This window comes from Alligator sinensis, unplaced genomic scaffold, assembly GCF_000455745.1.
Source record: "Alligator sinensis unplaced genomic scaffold, ASM45574v1 scaffold1371_1, whole genome shotgun sequence".
NCBI classification, from domain to species: Eukaryota; Metazoa; Chordata; order Crocodylia; family Alligatoridae; genus Alligator; species Alligator sinensis.
In genome coordinates, this window is record NW_005842601.1 from 964,366 (window position 1) to 972,383 (window position 8,018).

At 42.6% G+C, this 8,018-nt stretch overlaps 1 long non-coding RNA gene across 1 annotated transcript in view; it reads right to left on the reverse strand.

Moving 5' to 3' along the window:
* LOC112551789 overlaps positions 1 to 8,018 on the reverse strand; it is a 26,710-nt gene that overhangs the window by 17,505 nt on the left and 1,187 nt on the right. Inside the window, exon 2 of the long non-coding RNA XR_003096100.1 lies at positions 4,311 to 4,480. This is a non-coding gene — a long non-coding RNA (uncharacterized LOC112551789). The remainder of the gene's footprint in view (positions 1 to 4,310; positions 4,481 to 8,018) is intronic.

An 8,018-nucleotide genomic window follows, 5' to 3' on the forward strand; every position in this document is an offset into this window, starting at 1 on the left:
CGATTCGGGACAGTGATTCGAGTCACTGAATTGAATCACTGTCCCCCGAATTGGCCGAATCCAAAGTGAATACTAGCCACTTTGCATAGGCCTAATGTCCATACCTGGCCTGAATTGGAGGGCAAAGTACCAGAGGCTTTTTCTCACTCCAACCTTTTTCCCCATTATAGGGGGTTCGCTCACTATATAATTACGATACAGATTTTTCAGCTATAGTTTTTCATCCCATTTGGTATGATCATGCCTGTTTTTCACTTTAGGAATATGCCACTCTTTCTGCCTTTTTTCCACATACACCCCAAGACATTACCAATACATAAAGATTGTGGCATGATGCTACACAGAATCCCTGGTGCATTAATAACTCTGTTGCTTTCAGACACCTCCTTTTTGAGCCTAAAGGTCATAAATTGAAGTGCATCACTAGGAGCTGGGCTAATTTCTAGTAGCAGAAGGAGGCTATGTTTTATATTGTAGAGAAGCTGTTAAATATTGGACATTTAAAAACCAAAAACCAAGTAAAAGAAAATAGGCCCATCAAAACAAAAACACTGCCCTAAAGAAGAATGCACTGCATTTGGGAGCTTGCATAACCCTGCAGTTGGTCCAATCAAAGCTATCGCCCAGAAAAATTCTTGTGTCTGCATATTTCCGGGACCAACACAAGTACAATATTTCTCCAGCACTACTAAATCACTGTCCATGGGCCTTTTTTCAAAACTGAAGACATTCAAGACAAGTTTGTGGGTTTTTTTCAAACTGGTGGGAGGTGGTTTCATCATATAATCAAATCTTTTGCTCATAGAAAATTAAAAACAAAGAAACAAATTTGTTTACAAAATTCCCACTAAAAGGAGAGTTTAATCAGTTTCAATATTTACTAATCATTTTTAATCCAACTGAGATTGGACTCCTAAAGTGCTTGCTGATATACACACAAAGAAAATGAGAGAGAGTCCCTGCTGAGATACTTAGCTAATTAGCCTGCTCATGGCACCATACTTTAAGTGGCTACACCGCTTCCTATTCCAAGGTAGCCCACAGTGACCTCCTGAGTAGAAAGAAGTATGGCCAGTCATGCGGTGCTGCGGGTGGGCTAATTAATTCCACCTGTTAGCAGAACTAATTAGCATGCCTGTATTCACATGGCACTGTGCTGAAACAAGTTAGTTATGCTGTAAGACAGAGCTAAGCAGTATAGCTGTTTTCCTACTTGCCAGGCAGCATCATGCTGCATCTTCTCAGAAGCCCCAGCAGGACACTGCCCAGTACCAATCTGGATCTAATTTTTCCAATTTGTGATACAAGTGACGTTTCAAGGATCCTTTTGCACACCAGGAAACAGTCCCAAAATTTCAGAATGTCCCAGAAAATTCAAAAAAGTTTGTCACTACACCACAAGGCAATCCTACCCCTCAATTTTACAGAGTTTGAGGCCAGAAGGGATCATTAATTCATCTACTGGGATGCCCTGAGTATCACAAGCCATGAAGTTGCACCCCAATATCTCTATTTAAACCCAAAGATTTTAGTTAGACCTAAACATTTCACTTGTCAGGGGACTAAACTGTGTGAGAAGGGACAAAATGCCAGCAATACCCAAGACCCCTGCAATGGCAGAGAGTTGATTAGGTGAGATATGCCCAAATAGTCCCAGCATGCAAAGCATACCCCATACTATGGAGGAAGGTAAGAAAAGATCCCTGCCAATGTGACCTGAATGAAAATTCACAGGCAAGCTTGGCTTCTGAGACAGAATAAGTACAGGAAATAATAGAAGTACACATATGAAGCTGCTCCTCTGTCTCTGAACCACATTCCAGACAGAAAGCAGTTCATTTCATGCTTTGGAAAAAATATATATTTTTAATTTTAAACAAATGCAAAGAAGTTTAAGGCCATCTGCATAGACAAAAGGTAATTTACTACCACGGTTTTGGGAGCTGTCCCAGAGGCCCAGTTTGGCGTTACAAGAACACATTTTATCTCACGTGTGTGCAGGGAAGGGGTGGTTAGGAAGAGAGAGATGGAAGTAAATGCTGGCAATGAATCATGTACTGCACAGTACAGAGATAATCACCAGAGATAGTGCTCTTGGCAATTATTAATCTCCTGCTTGAGTCACATGCTTTCCCATATTGCTTTGGGTGTTTTAATCTAAAAGGTACGTGCTTTACCCAAACATGAAAACATAGTGCAGAGGACCTAGATAATATTCTTGTAGTCATTTGTGGCTTTGTAAAGGGTCAGCACCCAGCCGAGGAACCACTTCAGTCCCAGTCATGCCCTAAGGAGAAGACCTGAGAAAATGTTAAGCAGTGTGTATGTATTGCACTCACTCTCTGCCAAAGGGTGAGTTTCACCTTTCAAGAGCAGAATACACAATGTAGACATCCTGCGCAGGTTGTAGCGTCTGTGGTATGACACTACATACCATAGATAACGGACACCATAAAATGTATCACTTGTTGACTTGCACTGGAAGCTCTGTGTCAGCAACAGATACTAGATGACCATAACAGCCACCTCTGTCCTTATAATTCCTGAATCCGTGAAAATGCTTCAGCATGTATTTCAGGTTAAGCATGTGCTGAAGTGCTCTGCTGAAATTGAGCCTTTACAAACAGGTCTCATTTATCTGAGCACCAGTCCAATGTCCTTTGTTACGATCCAAAGCCCCTAACTTGTTACTTTTTCCTTTTGTAGCTTTGTGGCTTTCTGAACTAGTTTTGACCCAAACAATTTGACATTCTCTATCGTTCTGAGCATAAATTCACTGTTACTATAGGAGCTGAAGTTGATCGATTTCTTCATCTAGTTATACATCACCTTAAGCTGTTTAGCAAGGTCATTTCCAAAGTTTGTAAAATATAAGCAACTTTTGAGGCTTAGGTTATGTTCCAAATTATATCTCCACAAAAATAACGGAGGTCAAAAAAGAACTTGGAAAAAATTGCAGGGCATCTCTGATTCTTTGCTGAACGTGCGTATCTTTAGACTTTTAAAAATATACAATTTTGCTGTTAAAAATGGAACATTCCTTCCTTAGGCCAGAAGTGTTCAAAGTCCAGGAAAACATCCTTTTATTTCTTTTTATTATTATCATTACATTTCTTATCCCAGCAATTAGGGTGACCTAAACTTGGACAAGTGTTACTGACACGAGCGATATTTCACCACGGTTATTTTTATACTGTTAGAGGTTAACAATAACGTCAGGGTTACTTCCTTTGCTGTATACTTCAACTGCACAGCACTGAATTTAGCAGAGTCCAAGCAGGAAGAGGGTAAGATCATCAAAGTCAAAACAAGGAAATAAATTGAGGGTATGTCATGAAATACAGAAAGAAATTTCAGCTGAAGGGTTTTCATAGATTAAAGCACTGGTTTTAGAATTATATTATGCTAGCCATGATCTATTCTCCTTCCAGACAGAAGTAACTGAAAATGTGCTCAGATGAACATTAAAGCATTAGCAACAATATGTAAAGAAAGCTAAATTATTTTCACTTTCATCAATGCAGTCCCATTGACCGAAGTGGGACTTTGATGGAATAACTGATAGAAATCTGGACAATAGAAAGATGTTGTTTGCTTACATCCCTATTCAGCACAGCACATGCTTAAATTGAAGCTGATGATTAAGTTCTCCTTCACTGAGACTTCGTAAAAGCTTAGTCTCATTGACTTAAATGGGATGTAAGCATGGGCTTAAGTGCTTGGCTAGATCAAGAGCCTAAACTAACTTGCTCAGGTGAGGGACTCTGTTCCCTTGTGTGTTGCTGAATGCTATTGCAAAAATGTCATGTAAAAGTAACGTGCCCCATTTAGTTCTGCCTTTGTCAGGACATTTATGCATGTTAATGGAGTAATGTAACTGAGTAACCATCAAGAAGCAGAAGGAATGGGTTTTACATACATTGTGGTTCAAAAAAAATCATATAATACACCCTTTCTAATGTGATAAATAGAGAAAACAGTCAGCTTGGTTAGCACCTTACTCAGTGTTGAAATTTTGAGCAAAATCCAAAGTACTCTCTCCTTATTTGTCCAAGTTTCATGTAAAAAAGCTGATCCATATACAGCCCCCCCTCCTCCCCCCCCACACAGACACACACACACACACTTTGCATAACGATGATTTGGTTTCACTGGTTGAAGTGCAACCAGGAAACCAGTGAATCTGTGTGATACATAGCAGTGGTTCTCTTTCCAACCAGAATGTCTACAAAAATAAGCCTTTTAAAAGGAACTGCTTTTCTTCTGGAAATCATCAGGTCGACAAACAAAACCCACAACATTCAGAGCACCTTGAGTTAACTCCTGGCAGCCTGGTCCCTAGAGATGGCCTTCTCGTGTGGCTTTGTTCTAGGGTTGCTTTGCAGTGTTGACAGGCTGTTCACAATAGTTGGTTATTGTAGGGTTGTTCATGAGGCTTTGCTGCTGGCATTGTCTTTGGGTTTGACTGGCATCTTTTCGACTGGTGCCAAAGTACAAATAGAAAAAGAAAAAGAGAGAAAAAGAATTATATGACTCCCAGAAAGAGATAAAAGAAGTGAAAGTAAGTTAGATTTGGCACCTTTCCCACCCTTGACAGCATCCCAGAGGCATGACTAGGAATTTTGATGCCCTGGACAGTGGGGGGAAGGGGGAACACACCAGAAAGCAGGGAGAAGGTGGGGGGGTTGCTGAAGAGGGGAAAAGACATTGGCTGCCAAGTGCTGGAAACTGCTCCCCCACCGCTGCTGCTGCCACTGTCACTGTCACTGCGTGGTCCCCACACACACACACCACAGCTGCCACGGTGTGGGCTCCTTCTGCCACTGGTGCAAGCTTCCTGTGGGCCACTATTGTGGCACCCCTCTAAATTGGTGCCCAGGGTTTGTGCTCCACTCGCTACCCCTACTTACACTATTGAACTATCCCATTCAGCTCCCGATAACTTCAGTGTAAAGCAAAAGGTTGGGTCGTTGTTTGTTTTTTAATCTTGGGCGACTAACACCAAGGCAGGATAAAAACGGTAAAAATAGACAATACAAACCAATCAAGATCAACCACAGCCTGGGACATAGGGCTGAGAGCTGAGTGACCTCCAGAAAGATACCTTTCATAGCAGGCTTAAATGTTCTCAGTCCTCAAAGTTTGAGGAGCTGTTCAGTATCATGATAAAAATACTCTTGACTTTCTCCCAGGTCTTCTGTTTCTGCACTGACATAAACGAGATCCAGAAGATCAGATCAGTGCTGAGTGGCGCTGAGCATCTTAAGAGGCCATTAACATTTCATGCATTACTGGAGTTATTCTCACTCTTCTGCTGATGAATTTGGTTCTGCAGGAACCTGAGAGAGAAAGCTGGTGGGAGGACCCTACCACAGACATCCCTCCATCAACGTTCTCCAGGTGGTGAGGTGCTATTTGTCTTCTCCCTTTCATAAGAAAGGCTTCAGGAGCCATTGCAAGCAGAGAGGATCCCAAAGCCATCTCCTTCAAGGCCTTGTGCCTCTCCATTGGATCTCTTCAGTCGTCTCCCACAAGGCAGTGTGTCATCATCCTTATTTTTAACATATACGTACACCAGTGATTAAGCAGTTTGCCCAGATAACAGAAGATCCATTTATGCAGAAGACCTCTGTGTGGCAGTTTGAGACAAGGACATTTGGTGCATGAAACAATCCTGACACTGACTGTGAGTGGGTTACTGGCTCCTTGAAGAGCTCCTCAGTCAATCCCCCCCAAATAAAACACTGTCTTTCAAACAAAGAAAACAAAATCCTGCTGTCCTGTCCTGGACACTGGGGAGGAAAACCTTTTGGTTCTGACTTCAGCACAGTTGCCTGGCCCATCCCACAGCCCACAACTTGCCTCCTCTTCTGCTCTCACCCTTGGGGTTTTACGCCCCAGTGGGACACTCCCTGATTCTTCAAACAACTTCCGCTCGGTTTTCTTCACAGGGCTGACTGTTCCCTCTTAAAGGAAGAGACTGTCTTGTTACAATGACCTTAACAACTCTATACCGTGAAGAAATGACTACAAGCCAACCTGCCGAAAACTCAAGTGTGTGCCTTTCACCTGAGAGAGAGATGTGAAGCAAAGATACAGCACCATATGGAATGGCCTAAGGCTGGCCCACTGCTCAAACTCAGTTTAACTCTCAGCCTGTCCTTGACATACAAAACATATCAAGGAAAGCAAGTTCAAAGTAAGCTCACGATTTAACATCATCTGGAAACCAGCAAACTCCAAATAGGGAGTGAATTCATCTGTAGTCTGGTCAATGACTCTCTGCTAGTCAGCAGCATTTTGAGTGTGGGAGACGTCTGTATGTGCAAACAGGATCCACCCCGTGCTGATGAGTGGTCTAGAAATGTCACTGGCTGCCTCAAACTGACCACTGTCAACAGCCTTTTTCTACAGGCAGCTGTCATGCTCCAGATATTGGAAGCACGGCTGGTTGTGTAGAATCGATGCAGAAGACCACAGATCCAAGGTATCCACTCTCCTTTGTATATGTGTTGACAGGCAACTTAGATCATGTTAGAGTTGTAGGACCATCGCTGACAATCACAGCTCATCTCTGAAGACTCTACAGTTCAAACAATGAAATGCATGACTACAGCAGCAGCTGCTGATGTGGGACTGCAAGCGGTAGAAATTCTCCCACTAGGGTCAGAAGAATCAGAGGCAATTTGGCAATGCCTGAACTACCTTCATACTGCTGTTGGCTGCTGCCAAGTAAATCACAAAAAAAATTAGGTTATCTTGACCAGGCCCAAGATACCAACTGTGTCTGCAGGGAAGAAATGATACCTCACCTGCTTCGTTGTCATCTGTTGGAGGACCCATGCACAGACAACCATTTAAGCACTATTACTGACCATGCGAGGGTATCTGCCCATAAATAGTCATCATTTGTCTGACCATGTTGATAGGGTGGGCACAAAATGAATGAATGACATCCATGTGAAGTTTTGCATTGCAAGAACTACACTAGTGGATCCATTTGCAATGCATGCCAGTGACAACCTCTACTGGCCTTACTAGCCCCAGAAATTGTGGCCTGTATTCTTGAACCACATTATCTGGTACCGTCCCTAGCTCTATATACCTCTACCTTACATCGCTCTTTACAGATCTGAGGCAGCTTATCTCCAAGTTGCTCAGGCAACTCCATTTTTTGGTGTCTCCTTGACATATCCTTTCCCTTCAAACTGTGACCTTTCTGCAAAGATGAAGCAAACTAAAGCAATTGACTTCTCCACCCCCACCCTCCCACCACCTCTGAAGAAAGAATCTAACATGAGATCAAAGTTCATAGTAATCTAGACCACAAAATAATAAATGTCAATGAGAACAATGTGCTGCTGATGGAGCTGGGGGCTTCATAATGTACAACAGTTTGGAGGAAGGGGGAAGGGAGTAAAGCCTGGAAGCTATTCACTGATGCTAAAGAGAGGAGGCAGTGGGCAGGGGCTGGGGATAGAAATTTTTTGAGAGAAAGTTGATTTAAAAAGAGCTTATGATTTATTTAAAACCACAAGAACAACAATGGGGCCAAACTCAGCAATCTGTTACTCAGGAAAATTTCCCACTGATTTTAATAGGCATTCTGCCTTTGTAACGAGAGCACACACATTATTATGATATCATTATCCTTTTTAAAATCAGATTTCCCATTCTCTGATGCTTTCTTCTGCTGTTAAGTCCCATATCCTGGGCTTCTGCCTTGGACAGGACCCCCTGGACTCTATTTTCAGCCCTGCCACATATTCTTATGTCTCTTTGCCTTGGTTTCCCCCTCTGTGAAACTGCTTCAATAATATTTGCCTACCTCACAGGGATGGGCAGAAGACTGATTAATGTTTTGTAAGAAAAGGATCCATCCAAGCTAAATGGCCCATCATAGATTCATGGATTCATAAATGCTAGGGTCGGAAGGGACCTCAATAGATCATCGAGTCCGACCCCCTGCATAGGCAGGAAAGAGGGCTGGGGCTAGGTGACCCCAGCTAGATGGTTAT